Raw genomic sequence first — 19956 nt, 5'->3', positions numbered from 1 at the left:
AGGAAGAGAAGGGAAAAAAAGGTGGAAATGGGTTTAAAAGTGATTTCGGCGGAGAAATATATATATATATATATATACATATATATATATATATATGCGCACACACACACATAGATATAAACGTATTCTCCGTTGAGATATTGCAGCCGCTGCTGTGTCCAGGCCCAGGAGCCTTAGCACTGTGCTGTGATGTCACTCAATACCACTGACATCACTAGGTGTAAACAACATCTCTCCTTTGCTGTGTATGTGACTATGGAGCTGTTTGGTGATGTCGTCTATTACGACCTTCATAGAAGCAACAGGAGATTGTTGCATCCATCTTGAACCCTCAGAACTACAGTGCTATGATGTCACTCACTTCCACAGGCCTTGCAGAGTGTAAACAACAACAACCCAGCTTTGTTGTGTATGTAACCAAAGGGATTTGTGATGTCACCTAGAACCTTCACAGCAGCGACAGCTTTATGAGGAGCATCAGCACTGCTCTGCCTGAGCAGAACCATCACCGCCATAGGTTGTCAAATAACCCGGATTTAACCCACACAGGTAAGTCCAATGGGGTGCAGGCATGTCCTCTATGCTTACAGCTTCCCGTGGGTGTTGGTTTGATACCGTTTGGGGACAGCCAAGGAGGCATCTGCAGGCAACAAAGGTAGGTGTGTGCTTGTGTGTGTGTTTCCTATGCAGATCCTAAGCCCAGTGTCACATGCAAGTAGGAGGAGTAAGAAGGGTTCCTGGCAAATCCGGGTTATGGATTGCATTTAAAAAGGCCCCGTGGGAGTGCAATGGGCCCCTGTCTTGCTGCTTAGCAATAATGGTATGGGTTTAGGTTCTGCTGTGTGTACTGGTGGTTGACTGCCCCCCAGCCCAGAGTGTGCATGGAAAATTGTCTGGCAGCCTCCCTGACAGCAAGCAGTGATAGTGCCCATGAAGGGGACCTTGTTGGGCCCGCCCCTTTCACGGTTATCGCTTCTCGGCCTTTTGGCTAAGATCAAGTGTAGTATCTGTTCTTATCAGTTTAATATCTGATACGTCCCCTATCTGGGGACCATATATTAAATGGATTTTTGAGAACGGGGGCCGATTTCGAAGCTTGCTTCCGTCGCCCTATGCATTGACCCGATATGGCAGTATCTTCGGGTACAGTGCACCACCCCCTTACAGGGTTAAAAAGAAAGATTCCTACTTTCATTGCTACCTGCTTGCTGGCTAGCCAGCCCTGTGGGCCTTGCTGCTGCTGCAGCCAAAAAACAAAAGGTGGTGCTGCTGCTGCTTCTGCTGCTTCTGCTTCTGCTTGTGTCTGGCCCCTGTTGGAGCGTCCAGGCACAGGACTTCTGCTGCTGCTGACTAAATGGCCTCCTTAATTGGATCATTTGAGTAGCCAGCACACCTGTGCAGGTAGGGCATGACATGATAGGCAGCTGCCTTGATAGCGGGTGGGTGCTGAATGTTCCTAATTGACAAAATAAGATTAATGCTTATGAAGAAATATAAAATCTCATCCCTTCCCCAATATCGCGCCACACCCCTACCCCTTAATTCCCTGGTTGAACGTGATGGACATATGTCTTTTTTCGACCGTACTAACTATGTAACTATGTAACATAACATGGGGGGGGGGGGGGGGGTCTCCTGGCTGTTCACACAGGTGTGTCATTGCTGTACATTGACCATGCATTGCTTCTGTGGTATTGCAAAGGCAAAGACAAATGCTTCCAGCCATCCATTGCACTAATGGATTGGTCATCAGCTGGCTGTCTATGTCCCGCATCAATATAGACCAAAGTACAGAGGGTTAGGCTATGCTATTGTGCACCTACCTGATGCATCAGAAGGTGCGAGGCCCTTGCTAAATTCTGTGCACAGACTTTGAGATCTATGCTTTAGACTGTATCTAAACCTGCTCCAACATGGACTGACATTCTGGCCTACTTTCAGCCGATGCGACTTGTCTGTCGCTGAACAGTCGCTTTTTATGTATTCAGCACCTATGTATAATGTTGTAAAAATGCTCTAGAAGCTAAAGTCGCAGAAATGTCACACATATTTGGCCTGCAACTTTCTGTGCGACAAATTCAGACAGGAAAAATCAGTATAAATCCTTAGAAAATTATCCCCCAGTGTCTCCATCTGCTGGCGGTATTGAATAAGCATTGCTGCACTGATGGGGTATGCATTAGACGAAAAAAAAGAAGAAAAAGAAGAATAATACGCCCAGAAAAGAGGCGAAAAGGAGAAAAACGTAAAAAAACGTGAAAAAAAAGTAAGAGGAAGAGAAGGGAAAAAAAGGTGGAAATGGGTTTAAAAGTGATTTCGGCGGAGAAATATATATATATATATATATATATATATATATATATATATATATGCGCACACACACACATAGATATAAACGTATTCTCCGTTGAGATATTGCAGCCGCTGCTGTGTCCAGGCCCAGGAGCCTTAGCACTGTGCTGTGATGTCACTCAATACCACTGACATCACTAGGTGTAAACAACATCTCTCCTTTGCTGTGTATGTGACTATGGAGCTGTTTGGTGATGTCGTCTATTACGGCCTTCATAGAAGCAACAGGAGATTGTTGCATCCATCTTGAACCCTCAGAACTACAGTGCTATGATGTCACTCACTTCCACAGGCCTTGCAGAGTGTAAACAACAACAACCCAGCTTTGTTGTGTATGTAACCAAAGGGATTTGTGATGTCACCTAGAACCTTCACAGCAGCGACAGCTTTATGAGGAGCATCAGCACTGCTCTGCCTGAGCAGAACCATCACCGCCATAGGTTGTCAAATAACCCGGATTTAACCCACACAGGTAAGTCCAATGGGGTGCAGGCATGTCCTCTATGCTTACAGCTTCCCGTGGGTGTTGGTTTGATACCGTTTGGGGACAGCCAAGGAGGCATCTGCAGGCAACAAAGGTAGGTGTGTGCTTGTGTGTGTGTTTCCTATGCAGATCCTAAGCCCAGTGTCACATGCAAGTAGGAGGAGTAAGAAGGGTTCCTGGCAAATCCGGGTTATGGATTGCATTTAAAAAGGCCCCGTGGGAGTGCAATGGGCCCCTGTCTTGCTGCTTAGCAATAATGGTATGGGTTTAGGTTCTGCTGTGTGTACTGGTGGTTGACTGCCCCCCAGCCCAGAGTGTGCATGGAAAATTGTCTGGCAGCCTCCCTGACAGCAAGCAGTGATAGTGCCCATGAAGGGGACCTTGTTGGGCCCGCCCCTTTCACGGTTATCGCTTCTCGGCCTTTTGGCTAAGATCAAGTGTAGTATCTGTTCTTATCAGTTTAATATCTGATACGTCCCCTATCTGGGGACCATATATTAAATGGATTTTTGAGAACGGGGGCCGATTTCGAAGCTTGCTTCCGTCGCCCTATGCATTGACCCGATATGGCAGTATCTTCGGGTACAGTGCACCACCCCCTTACAGGGTTAAAAAGAAAGATTCCTACTTTCATTGCTACCTGCTTGCTGGCTAGCCAGCCCTGTGGGCCTTGCTGCTGCTGCAGCCAAAAAACAAAAGGTGGTGCTGCTGCTGCTTCTGCTGCTTCTGCTTCTGCTTGTGTCTGGCCCCTGTTGGAGCGTCCAGGCACAGGACTTCTGCTGCTGCTGACTAAATGGCCTCCTTAATTGGATCATTTGAGTAGCCAGCACACCTGTGCAGGTAGGGCATGACATGATAGGCAGCTGCCTTGATAGCGGGTGGGTGCTGAATGTTCCTAATTGACAAAATAAGATTAATGCTTATGAAGAAATATAAAATCTCATCCCTTCCCCAATATCGCGCCACACCCCTACCCCTTAATTCCCTGGTTGAACGTGATGGACATATGTCTTTTTTCGACCGTACTAACTATGTAACTATGTAACATAACATGGGGGGGGGGGGGGGGGGGGGGTCTCCTGGCTGTTCACACAGGTGTGTCATTGCTGTACATTGACCATGCATTGCTTCTGTGGTATTGCAAAGGCAAAGACAAATGCTTCCAGCCATCCATTGCACTAATGGATTGGTCATCAGCTGGCTGTCTATGTCCCGCATCAATATAGACCAAAGTACAGAGGGTTAGGCTATGCTATTGTGCACCTACCTGATGCATCAGAAGGTGCGAGGCCCTTGCTAAATTCTGTGCACAGACTTTGAGATCTATGCTTTAGACTGTATCTAAACCTGCTCCAACATGGACTGACATTCTGGCCTACTTTCAGCCGATGCGACTTGTCTGTCGCTGAACAGTCGCTTTTTATGTATTCAGCACCTATGTATAATGTTGTAAAAATGCTCTAGAAGCTAAAGTCGCAGAAATGTCACACATATTTGGCCTGCAACTTTCTGTGCGACAAATTCAGACAGGAAAAATCAGTATAAATCCTTAGAAAATTATCCCCCAGTGTCTCCATCTGCTGGCGGTATTGAATAAGCATTGCTGCACTGATGGGGTATGCATTAGACGAAAAAAAAGAAGAAAAAGAAGAATAATACGCCCAGAAAAGAGGCGAAAAGGAGAAAAACGTAAAAAAACGTGAAAAAAAAGTAAGAGGAAGAGAAGGGAAAAAAAGGTGGAAATGGGTTTAAAAGTGATTTCGGCGGAGAAATATATATATATATATATATATATATATATATATATATATATATATATATGCGCACACACACACATAGATATAAACGTATTCTCCGTTGAGATATTGCAGCCGCTGCTGTGTCCAGGCCCAGGAGCCTTAGCACTGTGCTGTGATGTCACTCAATACCACTGACATCACTAGGTGTAAACAACATCTCTCCTTTGCTGTGTATGTGACTATGGAGCTGTTTGGTGATGTCGTCTATTACGGCCTTCATAGAAGCAACAGGAGATTGTTGCATCCATCTTGAACCCTCAGAACTACAGTGCTATGATGTCACTCACTTCCACAGGCCTTGCAGAGTGTAAACAACAACAACCCAGCTTTGTTGTGTATGTAACCAAAGGGATTTGTGATGTCACCTAGAACCTTCACAGCAGCGACAGCTTTATGAGGAGCATCAGCACTGCTCTGCCTGAGCAGAACCATCACCGCCATAGGTTGTCAAATAACCCGGATTTAACCCACACAGGTAAGTCCAATGGGGTGCAGGCATGTCCTCTATGCTTACAGCTTCCCGTGGGTGTTGGTTTGATACCGTTTGGGGACAGCCAAGGAGGCATCTGCAGGCAACAAAGGTAGGTGTGTGCTTGTGTGTGTGTTTCCTATGCAGATCCTAAGCCCAGTGTCACATGCAAGTAGGAGGAGTAAGAAGGGTTCCTGGCAAATCCGGGTTATGGATTGCATTTAAAAAGGCCCCGTGGGAGTGCAATGGGCCCCTGTCTTGCTGCTTAGCAATAATGGTATGGGTTTAGGTTCTGCTGTGTGTACTGGTGGTTGACTGCCCCCCAGCCCAGAGTGTGCATGGAAAATTGTCTGGCAGCCTCCCTGACAGCAAGCAGTGATAGTGCCCATGAAGGGGACCTTGTTGGGCCCGCCCCTTTCACGGTTATCGCTTCTCTGCCTTTTGGCTAAGATCAAGTGTAGTATCTGTTCTTATCAGTTTAATATCTGATACGTCCCCTATCTGGGGACCATATATTAAATGGATTTTTGAGAACGGGGGCCGATTTCGAAGCTTGCTTCCGTCGCCCTATGCATTGACCCGATATGGCAGTATCTTCGGGTACAGTGCACCACCCCCTTACAGGGTTAAAAAGAAAGATTCCTACTTTCATTGCTACCTGCTTGCTGGCTAGCCAGCCCTGTGGGCCTTGCTGCTGCTGCAGCCAAAAAACAAAAGGTGGTGCTGCTGCTGCTTCTGCTGCTTCTGCTGCTTCTGCTTCTGCTTGTGTCTGGCCCCTGTTGGAGCGTCCAGGCACAGGACTTCTGCTGCTGCTGACTAAATGGCCTCCTTAATTGGATCATTTGAGTAGCCAGCACACCTGTGCAGGTAGGGCATGACATGATAGGCAGCTGCCTTGATAGCGGGTGGGTGCTGAATGTTCCTAATTGACAAAATAAGATTAATGCTTATGAAGAAATATAAAATCTCATCCCTTCCCCAATATCGCGCCACACCCCTACCCCTTAATTCCCTGGTTGAACGTGATGGACATATGTCTTTTTTCGACCGTACTAACTATGTAACTATGTAACATAACATGGGGGGGGGGGGGGGGGGTCTCCTGGCTGTTCACACAGGTGTGTCATTGCTGTACATTGACCATGCATTGCTTCTGTGGTATTGCAAAGGCAAAGACAAATGCTTCCAGCCATCCATTGCACTAATGGATTGGTCATCAGCTGGCTGTCTATGTCCCGCATCAATATAGACCAAAGTACAGAGGGTTAGGCTATGCTATTGTGCACCTACCTGATGCATCAGAAGGTGCGAGGCCCTTGCTAAATTCTGTGCACAGACTTTGAGATCTATGCTTTAGACTGTATCTAAACCTGCTCCAACATGGACTGACATTCTGGCCTACTTTCAGCCGATGCGACTTGTCTGTCGCTGAACAGTCGCTTTTTATGTATTCAGCACCTATGTATAATGTTGTAAAAATGCTCTAGAAGCTAAAGTCGCAGAAATGTCACACATATTTGGCCTGCAACTTTCTGTGCGACAAATTCAGACAGGAAAAATCAGTATAAATCCTTAGAAAATTATCCCCCAGTGTCTCCATCTGCTGGCGGTATTGAATAAGCATTGCTGCACTGATGGGGTATGCATTAGACGAAAAAAAGAAGAAAAAGAAGAATAATACGCCAAGAAAAGAGGCGAAAAGGAGAAAAACGTAAAAAAACGTGAAAAAAAAGTAAGAGGAAGAGAAGGGAAAAAAAGGTGGAAATGGGTTTAAAAGTGATTTCGGCGGAGAAATATATATATATATATATATATATATATATATATATATATATATGCGCACACACACACATAGATATAAACGTATTCCCCGTTGAGATATTGCAGCCGCTGCTGTGTCCAGGCCCAGGAGCCTTAGCACTGTGCTGTGATGTCACTCAATACCACTGACATCACTAGGTGTAAACAACATCTCTCCTTTGCTGTGTATGTGACTATGGAGCTGTTTGGTGATGTCGTCTATTACGGCCTTCATAGAAGCAACAGGAGATTGTTGCATCCATCTTGAACCCTCAGAACTACAGTGCTATGATGTCACTCACTTCCACAGGCCTTGCAGAGTGTAAACAACAACAACCCAGCTTTGTTGTGTATGTAACCAAAGGGATTTGTGATGTCACCTAGAACCTTCACAGCAGCGACAGCTTTATGAGGAGCATCAGCACTGCTCTGCCTGAGCAGAACCATCACCGCCATAGGTTGTCAAATAACCCGGATTTAACCCACACAGGTAAGTCCAATGGGGTGCAGGCATGTCCTCTATGCTTACAGCTTCCCGTGGGTGTTGGTTTGATACCGTTTGGGGACAGCCAAGGAGGCATCTGCAGGCAACAAAGGTAGGTGTGTGCTTGTGTGTGTGTTTCCTATGCAGATCCTAAGCCCAGTGTCACATGCAAGTAGGAGGAGTAAGAAGGGTTCCTGGCAAATCCGGGTTATGGATTGCATTTAAAAAGGCCCCGTGGGAGTGCAATGGGCCCCTGTCTTGCTGCTTAGCAATAATGGTATGGGTTTAGGTTCTGCTGTGTGTACTGGTGGTTGACTGCCCCCCAGCCCAGAGTGTGCATGGAAAATTGTCTGGCAGCCTCCCTGACAGCAAGCAGTGATAGTGCCCATGAAGGGGACCTTGTTGGGCCCGCCCCTTTCACGGTTATCGCTTCTCGGCCTTTTGGCTAAGATCAAGTGTAGTATCTGTTCTTATCAGTTTAATATCTGATACGTCCCCTATCTGGGGACCATATATTAAATGGATTTTTGAGAACGGGGGCCGATTTCGAAGCTTGCTTCCGTCGCCCTATGCATTGACCCGATATGGCAGTATCTTCGGGTACAGTGCACCACCCCCTTACAGGGTTAAAAAGAAAGATTCCTACTTTCATTGCTACCTGCTTGCTGGCTAGCCAGCTAGCCAGCCCTGTGGGCCTTGCTGCTGCTGCAGCCAAAAAACAAAAGGTGGTGCTGCTGCTGCTTCTGCTGCTTCTGCTTCTGCTTGTGTCTGGCCCCTGTTGGAGCGTCCAGGCACAGGACTTCTGCTGCTGCTGACTAAATGGCCTCCTTAATTGGATCATTTGAGTAGCCAGCACACCTGTGCAGGTAGGGCATGACATGATAGGCAGCTGCCTTGATAGCGGGTGGGTGCTGAATGTTCCTAATTGACAAAATAAGATTAATGCTTATGAAGAAATATAAAATCTCATCCCTTCCCCAATATCGCGCCACACCCCTACCCCTTAATTCCCTGGTTGAACGTGATGGACATATGTCTTTTTTCGACCGTACTAACTATGTAACTATGTAACATAACATGGGGGGGGGGGGGGGTCTCCTGGCTGTTCACACAGGTGTGTCATTGCTGTACATTGACCATGCATTGCTTCTGTGGTATTGCAAAGGCAAAGACAAATGCTTCCAGCCATCCATTGCACTAATGGATTGGTCATCAGCTGGCTGTCTATGTCCCGCATCAATATAGACCAAAGTACAGAGGGTTAGGCTATGCTATTGTGCACCTACCTGATGCATCAGAAGGTGCGAGGCCCTTGCTAAATTCTGTGCACAGACTTTGAGATCTATGCTTTAGACTGTATCTAAACCTGCTCCAACATGGACTGACATTCTGGCCTACTTTCAGCCGATGCGACTTGTCTGTCGCTGAACAGTCGCTTTTTATGTATTCAGCACCTATGTATAATGTTGTAAAATGCTCTAGAAGCTAAAGTCGCAGAAATGTCACACATATTTGGCCTGCAACTTTCTGTGCGACAAATTCAGACAGGAAAAATCAGTATAAATCCTTAGAAAATTACCCCCCAGTGTCTCCATCTGCTGGCGGTATTGAATAAGCATTGCTGCACTGATGGGGTATGCATTAGACGAAAAAAAAGAAGAAAAAGAAGAATAATACGCCCAGAAAAGAGGCGAAAAGGAGAAAAACGTAAAAAAACGTGAAAAAAAAGTAAGAGGAAGAGAAGGGAAAAAAAGGTGGAAATGGGTTTAAAAGTGATTTCGGCGGAGAAATATATATATATATATATATATATATATATATATATATATATATATATGCGCACACACACACATAGATATAAACGTATTCTCCGTTGAGATATTGCAGCCGCTGCTGTGTCCAGGCCCAGGAGCCTTAGCACTGTGCTGTGATGTCACTCAATACCACTGACATCACTAGGTGTAAACAACATCTCTCCTTTGCTGTGTATGTGACTATGGAGCTGTTTGGTGATGTCGTCTATTACGGCCTTCATAGAAGCAACAGGAGATTGTTGCATCCATCTTGAACCCTCAGAACTACAGTGCTATGATGTCACTCACTTCCACAGGCCTTGCAGAGTGTAAACAACAACAACCCAGCTTTGTTGTGTATGTAACCATAGGGATTGTGATGTCACCTAGAACCTTCACAGCAGCGACAGCTTTATGAGGAGCATCAGCACTGCTCTGCCTGAGCAGAACCATCACCGCCATAGGTTGTCAAATAACCCGGATTTAACCCACACAGGTAAGTCCAATGGGGTGCAGGCATGTCCTCTATGCTTACAGCTTCCCGTGGGTGTTGGTTTGATACCGTTTGGGGACAGCCAAGGAGGCATCTGCAGGCAACAAAGGTAGGTGTGTGCTTGTGTGTGTGTTTCCTATGCAGATCCTAAGCCCAGTGTCACATGCAAGTAGGAGGAGTAAGAAGGGTTCCTGGCAAATCCGGGTTATGGATTGCATTTAAAAAGGCCCCGTGGGAGTGCAATGGGCCCCTGTCTTGCTGCTTAGCAATAATGGTATGGGTTTAGGTTCTGCTGTGTGTACTGGTGGTTGACTGCCCCCCAGCCCAGAGTGTGCATGGAAAATTGTCTGGCAGCCTCCCTGACAGCAAGCAGTGATAGTGCCCATGAAGGGGACCTTGTTGGGCCCGCCCCTTTCACGGTTATCGCTTCTCGGCCTTTTGGCTAAGATCAAGTGTAGTATCTGTTCTTATCAGTTTAATATCTGATACGTCCCCTATCTGGGGACCATATATTAAATGGATTTTTGAGAACGGGGGCCGATTTCGAAGCTTGCTTCCGTCGCCCTATGCATTGACCCGATATGGCAGTATCTTCGGGTACAGTGCACCACCCCCTTACAGGGTTAAAAAGAAAGATTCCTACTTTCATTGCTACCTGCTTGCTGGCTAGCCAGCTAGCCAGCCCTGTGGGCCTTGCTGCTGCTGCAGCCAAAAAACAAAAGGTGGTGCTGCTGCTGCTTCTGCTGCTTCTGCTTCTGCTTGTGTCTGGCCCCTGTTGGAGCGTCCAGGCACAGGACTTCTGCTGCTGCTGACTAAATGGCCTCCTTAATTGGATCATTTGAGTAGCCAGCACACCTGTGCAGGTAGGGCATGACATGATAGGCAGCTGCCTTGATAGCGGGTGGGTGCTGAATGTTCCTAATTGACAAAATAAGATTAATGCTTATGAAGAAATATAAAATCTCATCCCTTCCCCAATATCGCGCCACACCCCTACCCCTTAATTCCCTGGTTGAACGTGATGGACATATGTCTTTTTTCGACCGTACTAACTATGTAACTATGTAACATAACATGGGGGGGGTCTCCTGGCTGTTCACACAGGTGTGTCATTGCTGTACATTGACCATGCATTGCTTCTGTGGTATTGCAAAGGCAAAGACAAATGCTTCCAGCCATCCATTGCACTAATGGATTGGTCATCAGCTGGCTGTCTATGTCCCGCATCAATATAGACCAAAGTACAGAGGGTTAGGCTATGCTATTGTGCACCTACCTGATGCATCAGAAGGTGCGAGGCCCTTGCTAAATTCTGTGCACAGACTTTGAGATCTATGCTTTAGACTGTATCTAAACCTGCTCCAACATGGACTGACATTCTGGCCTACTTTCAGCCGATGCGACTTGTCTGTCGCTGAACAGTCGCTTTTTATGTATTCAGCACCTATGTATAATGTTGTAAAAATGCTCTAGAAGCTAAAGTCGCAGAAATGTCACACATATTTGGCCTGCAACTTTCTGTGCGACAAATTCAGACAGGAAAAATCAGTATAAATCCTTAGAAAATTATCCCCCAGTGTCTCCATCTGCTGGCGGTATTGAATAAGCATTGCTGCACTGATGGGGTATGCATTAGACGAAAAAAAAGAAGAAAAAGAAGAATAATACGCCCAGAAAAGAGGCGAAAAGGAGAAAAACGTAAAAAAACGTGAAAAAAAAGTAAGAGGAAGAGAAGGGAAAAAAAGGTGGAAATGGGTTTAAAAGTGATTTCGGCGGAGAAATATATATATATATATATATATATATATATATATATATATATATATGCGCACACACACACATAGATATAAACGTATTCTCCGTTGAGATATTGCAGCCGCTGCTGTGTCCAGGCCCAGGAGCCTTAGCACTGCGCTGTGATGTCACTCAATACCACTGACATCACTAGGTGTAAACAACATCTCTCCTTTGCTGTGTATGTGACTATGGAGCTGTTTGGTGATGTCGTCTATTACGGCCTTCATAGAAGCAACAGGAGATTGTTGCATCCATCTAGAACCCTCAGAACTACAGTGCTATGATGTCACTCACTTCCACAGGCCTTGCAGAGTGTAAACAACAACAACCCAGCTTTGTTGTGTATGTAACCAAAGGGATTTGTGATGTCACCTAGAACCTTCACAGCAGCGACAGCTTTATGAGGAGCATCAGCACTGCTCTGCCTGAGCAGAACCATCACCGCCATAGGTTGTCAAATAACCCGGATTTAACCCACACAGGTAAGTCCAATGGGGTGCAGGCATGTCCTCTATGCTTACAGCTTCCCGTGGGTGTTGGTTTGATACCGTTTGGGGACAGCCAAGGAGGCATCTGCAGGCAACAAAGGTAGGTGTGTGCTTGTGTGTGTGTTTCCTATGCAGATCCTAAGCCCAGTGTCACATGCAAGTAGGAGGAGTAAGAAGGGTTCCTGGCAAATCCGGGTTATGGATTGCATTTAAAAAGGCCCCGTGGGAGTGCAATGGGCCCCTGTCTTGCTGCTTAGCAATAATGGTATGGGTTTAGGTTCTGCTGTGTGTACTGGTGGTTGACTGCCCCCCAGCCCAGAGTGTGCATGGAAAATTGTCTGGCAGCCTCCCTGACAGCAAGCAGTGATAGTGCCCATGAAGGGGACCTTGTTGGGCCCGCCCCTTTCACGGTTATCGCTTCTCGGCCTTTTGGCTAAGATCAAGTGTAGTATCTGTTCTTATCAGTTTAATATCTGATACGTCCCCTATCTGGGGACCATATATTAAATGGATTTTTGAGAACGGGGGCCGATTTCGAAGCTTGCTTCCGTCGCCCTATGCATTGACCCGATATGGCAGTATCTTCGGGTACAGTGCACCACCCCCTTACAGGGTTAAAAAGAAAGATTCCTACTTTCATTGCTACCTGCTTGCTGGCTAGCCAGCTAGCCAGCCCTGTGGGCCTTGCTGCTGCTGCTGCTGCTGCAGCCAAAAAACAAAAGGTGGTGCTGCTGCTGCTTCTGCTTCTGCTTGTGTCTGGCCCCTGTTGGAGCGTCCAGGCACAGGACTTCTGCTGCTGCTGACTAAATGGCCTCCTTAATTGGATCATTTGAGTAGCCAGCACACCTGTGCAGGTAGGGCATGACATGATAGGCAGCTGCCTTGATAGCGGGTGGGTGCTGAATGTTCCTAATTGACAAAATAAGATTAATGCTTATGAAGAAATATAAAATCTCATCCCTTCCCCAATATCGCGCCACACCCCTACCCCTTAATTCCCTGGTTGAACGTGATGGACATATGTCTTTTTTCGACCGTACTAACTATGTAACTATGTAACATAACATGGGGGGGGGGGGGGGGGGGGGTCTCCTGGCTGTTCACACAGGTGTGTCATTGCTGTACATTGACCATGCATTGCTTCTGTGGTATTGCAAAGGCAAAGACAAATGCTTCCAGCCATCCATTGCACTAATGGATTGGTCATCAGCTGGCTGTCTATGTCCCGCATCAATATAGACCAAAGTACAGAGGGTTAGGCTATGCTATTGTGCACCTACCTGATGCATCAGAAGGTGCGAGGCCCTTGCTAAATTCTGTGCACAGACTTTGAGATCTATGCTTTAGACTGTATCTAAACCTGCTCCAACATGGACTGACATTCTGGCCTACTTTCAGCCGATGCGACGTGTCTGTCGCTGAACAGTCGCTTTTTATGTATTCAGCACCTATGTATAATGTTGTAAAAATGCTCTAGAAGCTAAAGTCGCAGAAATGTCACACATATTTGGCCTGCAACTTTCTGTGCGACAAATTCAGACAGGAAAAATCAGTATAAATCCTTAGAAAATTATCCCCCAGTGTCTCCATCTGCTGGCGGTATTGAATAAGCATTGCTGCACTGATGGGGTATGCATTAGACGAAAAAAAAGAAGAAAAAGAAGAATAATACGCCCAGAAAAGAGGCGAAAAGGAGAAAAACGTAAAAAAACGTGAAAAAAAAGTAAGAGGAAGAGAAGGGAAAAAAAGGTGGAAATGGGTTTAAAAGTGATTTCGGCGGAGAAATATATATATATATATATATATATATATATATATATATATATATATGCGCACACACACACATAGATATAAACGTATTCTCCGTTGAGATATTGCAGCCGCTGCTGTGTCCAGGCCCAGGAGCCTTAGCACTGTGCTGTGATGTCACTCAATACCACTGACATCACTAGGTGTAAACAACATCTCTCCTTTGCTGTGTATGTGACTATGGAGCTGTTTGGTGATGTCGTCTATTACGGCCTTCATAGAAGCAACAGGAGATTGTTGCATCCATCTTGAACCCTCAGAACTACAGTGCTATGATGTCACTCACTTCCACAGGCCTTGCAGAGTGTAAACAACAACAACCCAGCTTTGTTGTGTATGTAACCAAAGGGATTTGTGATGTCACCTAGAACCTTCACAGCAGCGACAGCTTTATGAGGAGCATCAGCACTGCTCTGCCTGAGCAGAACCATCACCGCCATAGGTTGTCAAATAACCCGGATTTAACCCACACAGGTAAGTCCAATGGGGTGCAGGCATGTCCTCTATGCTTACAGCTTCCCGTGGGTGTTGGTTTGATACCGTTTGGGGACAGCCAAGGAGGCATCTGCAGGCAACAAAGGTAGGTGTGTGCTTGTGTGTGTGTTTCCTATGCAGATCCTAAGCCCAGTGTCACATGCAAGTAGGAGGAGTAAGAAGGGTTCCTGGCAAATCCGGGTTATGGATTGCATTTAAAAAGGCCCCGTGGGAGTGCAATGGGCCCCTGTCTTGCTGCTTAGCAATAATGGTATGGGTTTAGGTTCTGCTGTGTGTACTGGTGGTTGACTGCCCCCCAGCCCAGAGTGTGCATGGAAAATTGTCTGGCAGCCTCCCTGACAGCAAGCAGTGATAGTGCCCATGAAGGGGACCTTGTTGGGCCCGCCCCTTTCACGGTTATCGCTTCTCGGCCTTTTGGCTAAGATCAAGTGTAGTATCTGTTCTTATCAGTTTAATATCTGATACGTCCCCTATCTGGGGACCATATATTAAATGGATTTTTGAGAACGGGGGCCGATTTCGAAGCTTGCTTCCGTCGCCCTATGCATTGACCCGATATGGCAGTATCTTCGGGTACAGTGCACCACCCCCTTACAGGGTTAAAAAGAAAGATTCCTACTTTCATTGCTACCTGCTTGCTGGCTAGCCAGCTAGCCAGCCCTGTGGGCCTTGCTGCTGCTGCAGCCAAAAAACAAAAGGTGGTGCTGCTGCTGCTTCTGCTGCTTCTGCTTCTGCTTGTGTCTGGCCCCTGTTGGAGCGTCCAGGCACAGGACTTCTGCTGCTGCTGACTAAATGGCCTCCTTAATTGGATCATTTGAGTAGCCAGCACACCTGTGCAGGTAGGGCATGACATGATAGGCAGCTGCCTTGATAGCGGGTGGGTGCTGAATGTTCCTAATTGACAAAATAAGATTAATGCTTATGAAGAAATATAAAATCTCATCCCTTCCCCAATATCGCGCCACACCCCTACCCCTTAATTCCCTGGTTGAACGTGATGGACATATGTCTTTTTTCGACCGTACTAACTATGTAACTATGTAACATAACATGGGGGGGGGGGGGGGGGGGGTCTCCTGGCTGTTCACACAGGTGTGTCATTGCTGTACATTGACCATGCATTGCTTCTGTGGTATTGCAAAGGCAAAGACAAATGCTTCCAGCCATCCATTGCACTAATGGATTGGTCATCAGCTGGCTGTCTATGTCCCGCATCAATATAGACCAAAGTACAGAGGGTTAGGCTATGCTATTGTGCACCTACCTGATGCATCAGAAGGTGCGAGGCCCTTGCTAAATTCTGTGCACAGACTTTGAGATCTATGCTTTAGACTGTATCTAAACCTGCTCCAACATGGACTGACATTCTGGCCTACTTTCAGCCGATGCGACTTGTCTGTCGCTGAACAGTCGCTTTTTATGTATTCAGCACCTATGTATAATGTTGTAAAAATGCTCTAGAAGCTAAAGTCGCAGAAATGTCACACATATTTGGCCTGCAACTTTCTGTGCGACAAATTCAGACAGGAAAAATCAGTATAAATCCTTAGAAAATTATCCCCCAGTGTCTCCATCTGCTGGCGGTATTGAATAAGCATTGCTGCACTGATGGGGTATGCATTAGACGAAAAAAAAGAAGAAAAAGAAGAATAATACGCCCAGAAAAGAGGCGAAAAGGAGAAAAACGTAAAAAAACGTGAAAAAAAAGTAAGAGGAAGAGAAGGGAAAAAAAGGTGGAAATGGGTTTAAAAGTGATTTCGGCGGAGAAATATATATATATATATATATATATATATATATATATATATATGCGCACACACACACATAGATATAAACGTATTCTCCGTTGAGATATTGCAGCCGCTGCTGTGTCCAGGCCCAGGAGCCTTAGCACTGTGCTGTGATGTCACTCAATACCACTGACATCACTAGGTGTAAACAACATCTCTCCTTTGCTGTGTATGTGACTATGGAGCTGTTTGGTGATGTCGTCTATTACGGCCTTCATAGAAGCAACAGGAGATTGTTGCATCCATCTTGAACCCTCAGAACTACAGTGCTATGATGTCACTCACTTCCACAGGCCTTGCAGAGTGTAAACAACAACAACCCAGCTTTGTTGTGTATGTAACCAAAGGGATTTGTGATGTCACCTAGAACCTTCACAGCAGCGACAGCTTTATGAGGAGCATCAGCACTGCTCTGCCTGAGCAGAACCATCACCGCCATAGGTTGTCAAATAACCCGGATTTAACCCACACAGGTAAGTCCAATGGGGTGCAGGCATGTCCTCTATGCTTACAGCTTCCCGTGGGTGTTGGTTTGATACCGTTTGGGGACAGCCAAGGAGGCATCTGCAGGCAACAAAGGTAGGTGTGTGCTTGTGTGTGTGTTTCCTATGCAGATCCTAAGCCCAGTGTCACATGCAAGTAGGAGGAGTAAGAAGGGTTCCTGGCAAATCCGGGTTATGGATTGCATTTAAAAAGGCCCCGTGGGAGTGCAATGGGCCCCTGTCTTGCTGCTTAGCAATAATGGTATGGGTTTAGGTTCTGCTGTGTGTACTGGTGGTTGACTGCCCCCCAGCCCAGAGTGTGCATGGAAAATTGTCTGGCAGCCTCCCTGACAGCAAGCAGTGATAGTGCCCATGAAGGGGACCTTGTTGGGCCCGCCCCTTTCACGGTTATCGCTTCTCGGCCTTTTGGCTAAGATCAAGTGTAGTATCTGTTCTTATCAGTTTAATATCTGATACGTCCCCTATCTGGGGACCATATATTAAATGGATTTTTGAGAACGGGGGCCGATTTCGAAGCTTGCTTCCGTCGCCCTATGCATTGACCCGATATGGCAGTATCTTCGGGTACAGTGCACCACCCCCTTACAGGGTTAAAAAGAAAGATTCCTACTTTCATTGCTACCTGCTTGCTGGCTAGCCAGCTAGCCAGCCCTGTGGGCCTTGCTGCTGCTGCAGCCAAAAAACAAAAGGTGGTGCTGCTGCTGCTTCTGCTGCTTCTGCTGCTTCTGCTTCTGCTTGTGTCTGGCCCCTGTTGGAGCGTCCAGGCACAGGACTTCTGCTGCTGCTGACTAAATGGCCTCCTTAATTGGATCATTTGAGTAGCCAGCACACCTGTGCAGGTAGGGCATGACATGATAGGCAGCTGCCTTGATAGCGGGTGGGTGCTGAATGTTCCTAATTGACAAAATAAGATTAATGCTTATGAAGAAATATAAAATCTCATCCCTTCCCCAATATCGCGCCACACCCCTACCCCTTAATTCCCTGGTTGAACGTGATGGACATATGTCTTTTTTCGACCGTACTAACTATGTAACTATGTAACATAACATGGGGGGGGGGGGTGGGGGGGGTCTCCTGGCTGTTCACACAGGTGTGTCATTGCTGTACATTGACCATGCATTGCTTCTGTGGTATTGCAAAGGCAAAGACAAATGCTTCCAGCCATCCATTGCACTAATGGATTGGTCATCAGCTGGCTGTCTATGTCCCGCATCAATATAGACCAAAGTACAGAGGGTTAGGCTATGCTATTGTGCACCTACCTGATGCATCAGAAGGTGCGAGGCCCTTGCTAAATTCTGTGCACAGACTTTGAGATCTATGCTTTAGACTGTATCTAAACCTGCTCCAACATGGACTGACATTCTGGCCTACTTTCAGCCGATGCGACTTGTCTGTCGCTGAACAGTCGCTTTTTATGTATTCAGCACCTATGTATAATGTTGTAAAAATGCTCTAGAAGCTAAAGTCGCAGAAATGTCACACATATTTGGCCTGCAACTTTCTGTGCGACAAATTCAGACAGGAAAAATCAGTATAAATCCTTAGAAAATTATCCCCCAGTGTCTCCATCTGCTGGCGGTATTGAATAAGCATTGCTGCACTGATGGGGTATGCATTAGACGAAAAAAAAGAAGAAAAAGAAGAATAATACGCCCAGAAAAGAGGCGAAAAGGAGAAAAACGTAAAAAAACGTGAAAAAAAAGTAAGAGGAAGAGAAGGGAAAAAAAGGTGGAAATGGGTTTAAAAGTGATTTCGGCGGAGAAATATATATATATATATATATATATATATATATATATGCGCACACACACACATAGATATAAACGTATTCTCCGTTGAGATATTGCAGCCGCTGCTGTGTCCAGGCCCAGGAGCCTTAGCACTGTGCTGTGATGTCACTCAATACCACTGACATCACTAGGTGTAAACAACATCTCTCCTGTGCTGTGTATGTGACTATGGAGCTGTTTGGTGATGTCGTCTATTACGGCCTTCATAGAAGCAACAGGAGATTGTTGCATCCATCTTGAACCCTCAGAACTACAGTGCTATGATGTCACTCACTTCCACAGGCCTTGCAGAGTGTAAACAACAACAACCCAGCTTTGTTGTGTATGTAACCAAAGGGATTTGTGATGTCACCTAGAACCTTCACAGCAGCGACAGCTTTATGAGGAGCATCAGCACTGCTCTGCCTGAGCAGAACCATCACCGCCATAGGTTGTCAAATAACCCGGATTTAACCCACACAGGTAAGTCCAATGGGGTGCAGGCATGTCCTCTATGCTTACAGCTTCCCGTGGGTGTTGGTTTGATACCGTTTGGGGACAGCCAAGGAGGCATCTGCAGGCAACAAAGGTAGGTGTGTGCTTGTGTGTGTGTTTCCTATGCAGATCCTAAGCCCAGTGTCACATGCAAGTAGGAGGAGTAAGAAGGGTTCCTGGCAAATCCGGGTTATGGATTGCATTTAAAAAGGCCCCGTGGGAGTGCAATGGGCCCCTGTCTTGCTGCTTAGCAATAATGGTATGGGTTTAGGTTCTGCTGTGTGTACTGGTGGTTGACTGCCCCCCAGCCCAGAGTGTGCATGGAAAATTGTCTGGCAGCCTCCCTGACAGCAAGCAGTGATAGTGCCCATGAAGGGGACCTTGTTGGGCCCGCCCCTTTCACGGTTATCGCTTCTCGGCCTTTTGGCTAAGATCAAGTGTAGTATCTGTTCTTATCAGTTTAATATCTGATACGTCCCCTATCTGGGGACCATATATTAAATGGATTTTTGAGAACGGGGGCCGATTTCGAAGCTTGCTTCCGTCGCCCTATGCATTGACCCGATATGGCAGTATCTTCGGGTACAGTGCACCACCCCCTTACAGGGTTAAAAAGAAAGATTCCTACTTTCATTGCTACCTGCTTGCTGGCTAGCCAGCTAGCCAGCCCTGTGGGCCTTGCTGCTGCTGCAGCCAAAAAACAAAAGGTGGTGCTGCTGCTGCTTCTGCTGCTTCTGCTTCTGCTTGTGTCTGGCCCCTGTTGGAGCGTCCAGGCACAGGACTTCTGCTGCTGCTGACTAAATGGCCTCCTTAATTGGATCATTTGAGTAGCCAGCACACCTGTGCAGGTAGGGCATGACATGATAGGCAGCTGCCTTGATAGCGGGTGGGTGCTGAATGTTCCTAATTGACAAAATAAGATTAATGCTTATGAAGAAATATAAAATCTCATCCCTTCCCCAATATCGCGCCACACCCCTACCCCTTAATTCCCTGGTTGAACGTGATGGACATATGTCTTTTTTCGACCGTACTAACTATGTAACTATGTAACATAACATGGGGGGGGGGGGGGGGGTCTCCTGGCTGTTCACACAGGTGTGTCATTGCTGTACATTGACCATGCATTG

At 46.4% G+C, this 19956-nt stretch overlaps 9 non-coding genes across 9 annotated transcripts; all 9 read left to right on the top strand.

The window, feature by feature from the left end:
* The first annotated feature begins 968 nt into the window (after positions 1-968).
* LOC130336496 (U2 spliceosomal RNA) lies at positions 969-1159 on the top strand. The gene has a single exon (XR_008877918.1). It is a non-coding gene; the product is annotated as a U2 spliceosomal RNA (small nuclear RNA).
* Positions 1160-3243: 2084 nt separating this feature from the next.
* LOC130336493 (U2 spliceosomal RNA) lies at positions 3244-3434 on the top strand. Its single transcript, XR_008877916.1, has one exon. It is a non-coding gene; the product is annotated as a U2 spliceosomal RNA (small nuclear RNA).
* Positions 3435-5529: 2095 nt separating this feature from the next.
* Positions 5530-5720, top strand: LOC130336423 (U2 spliceosomal RNA). The gene has a single exon (XR_008877855.1). It is a non-coding gene; the product is annotated as a U2 spliceosomal RNA (small nuclear RNA).
* A 2093-nt stretch (positions 5721-7813) lies between these two features.
* Positions 7814-8004, top strand: LOC130336492 (U2 spliceosomal RNA). Its single transcript, XR_008877915.1, has one exon. It is a non-coding gene; the product is annotated as a U2 spliceosomal RNA (small nuclear RNA).
* A 2092-nt stretch (positions 8005-10096) lies between these two features.
* On the top strand, positions 10097-10287 carry LOC130336491 (U2 spliceosomal RNA). The gene has a single exon (XR_008877914.1). It is a non-coding gene; the product is annotated as a U2 spliceosomal RNA (small nuclear RNA).
* A 2085-nt stretch (positions 10288-12372) lies between these two features.
* Positions 12373-12563, top strand: LOC130336490 (U2 spliceosomal RNA). The gene has a single exon (XR_008877913.1). It is a non-coding gene; the product is annotated as a U2 spliceosomal RNA (small nuclear RNA).
* Positions 12564-14661: 2098 nt separating this feature from the next.
* On the top strand, positions 14662-14852 carry LOC130336489 (U2 spliceosomal RNA). Its single transcript, XR_008877912.1, has one exon. It is a non-coding gene; the product is annotated as a U2 spliceosomal RNA (small nuclear RNA).
* A 2093-nt stretch (positions 14853-16945) lies between these two features.
* Positions 16946-17136, top strand: LOC130336488 (U2 spliceosomal RNA). The gene has a single exon (XR_008877911.1). It is a non-coding gene; the product is annotated as a U2 spliceosomal RNA (small nuclear RNA).
* A 2097-nt stretch (positions 17137-19233) lies between these two features.
* On the top strand, positions 19234-19424 carry LOC130336487 (U2 spliceosomal RNA). The gene has a single exon (XR_008877910.1). It is a non-coding gene; the product is annotated as a U2 spliceosomal RNA (small nuclear RNA).
* Positions 19425-19956: the final 532 nt, after the last annotated feature.

Source organism: Hyla sarda, unplaced genomic scaffold (assembly GCF_029499605.1).
Source record: "Hyla sarda isolate aHylSar1 unplaced genomic scaffold, aHylSar1.hap1 scaffold_479, whole genome shotgun sequence".
NCBI lineage: Eukaryota > Metazoa > Chordata > Amphibia > Anura > Hylidae > Hyla > Hyla sarda.
Note: the sequence above shows the minus strand (reverse complement) of the source record. Positions and strands in the feature narration are given on the sequence as shown.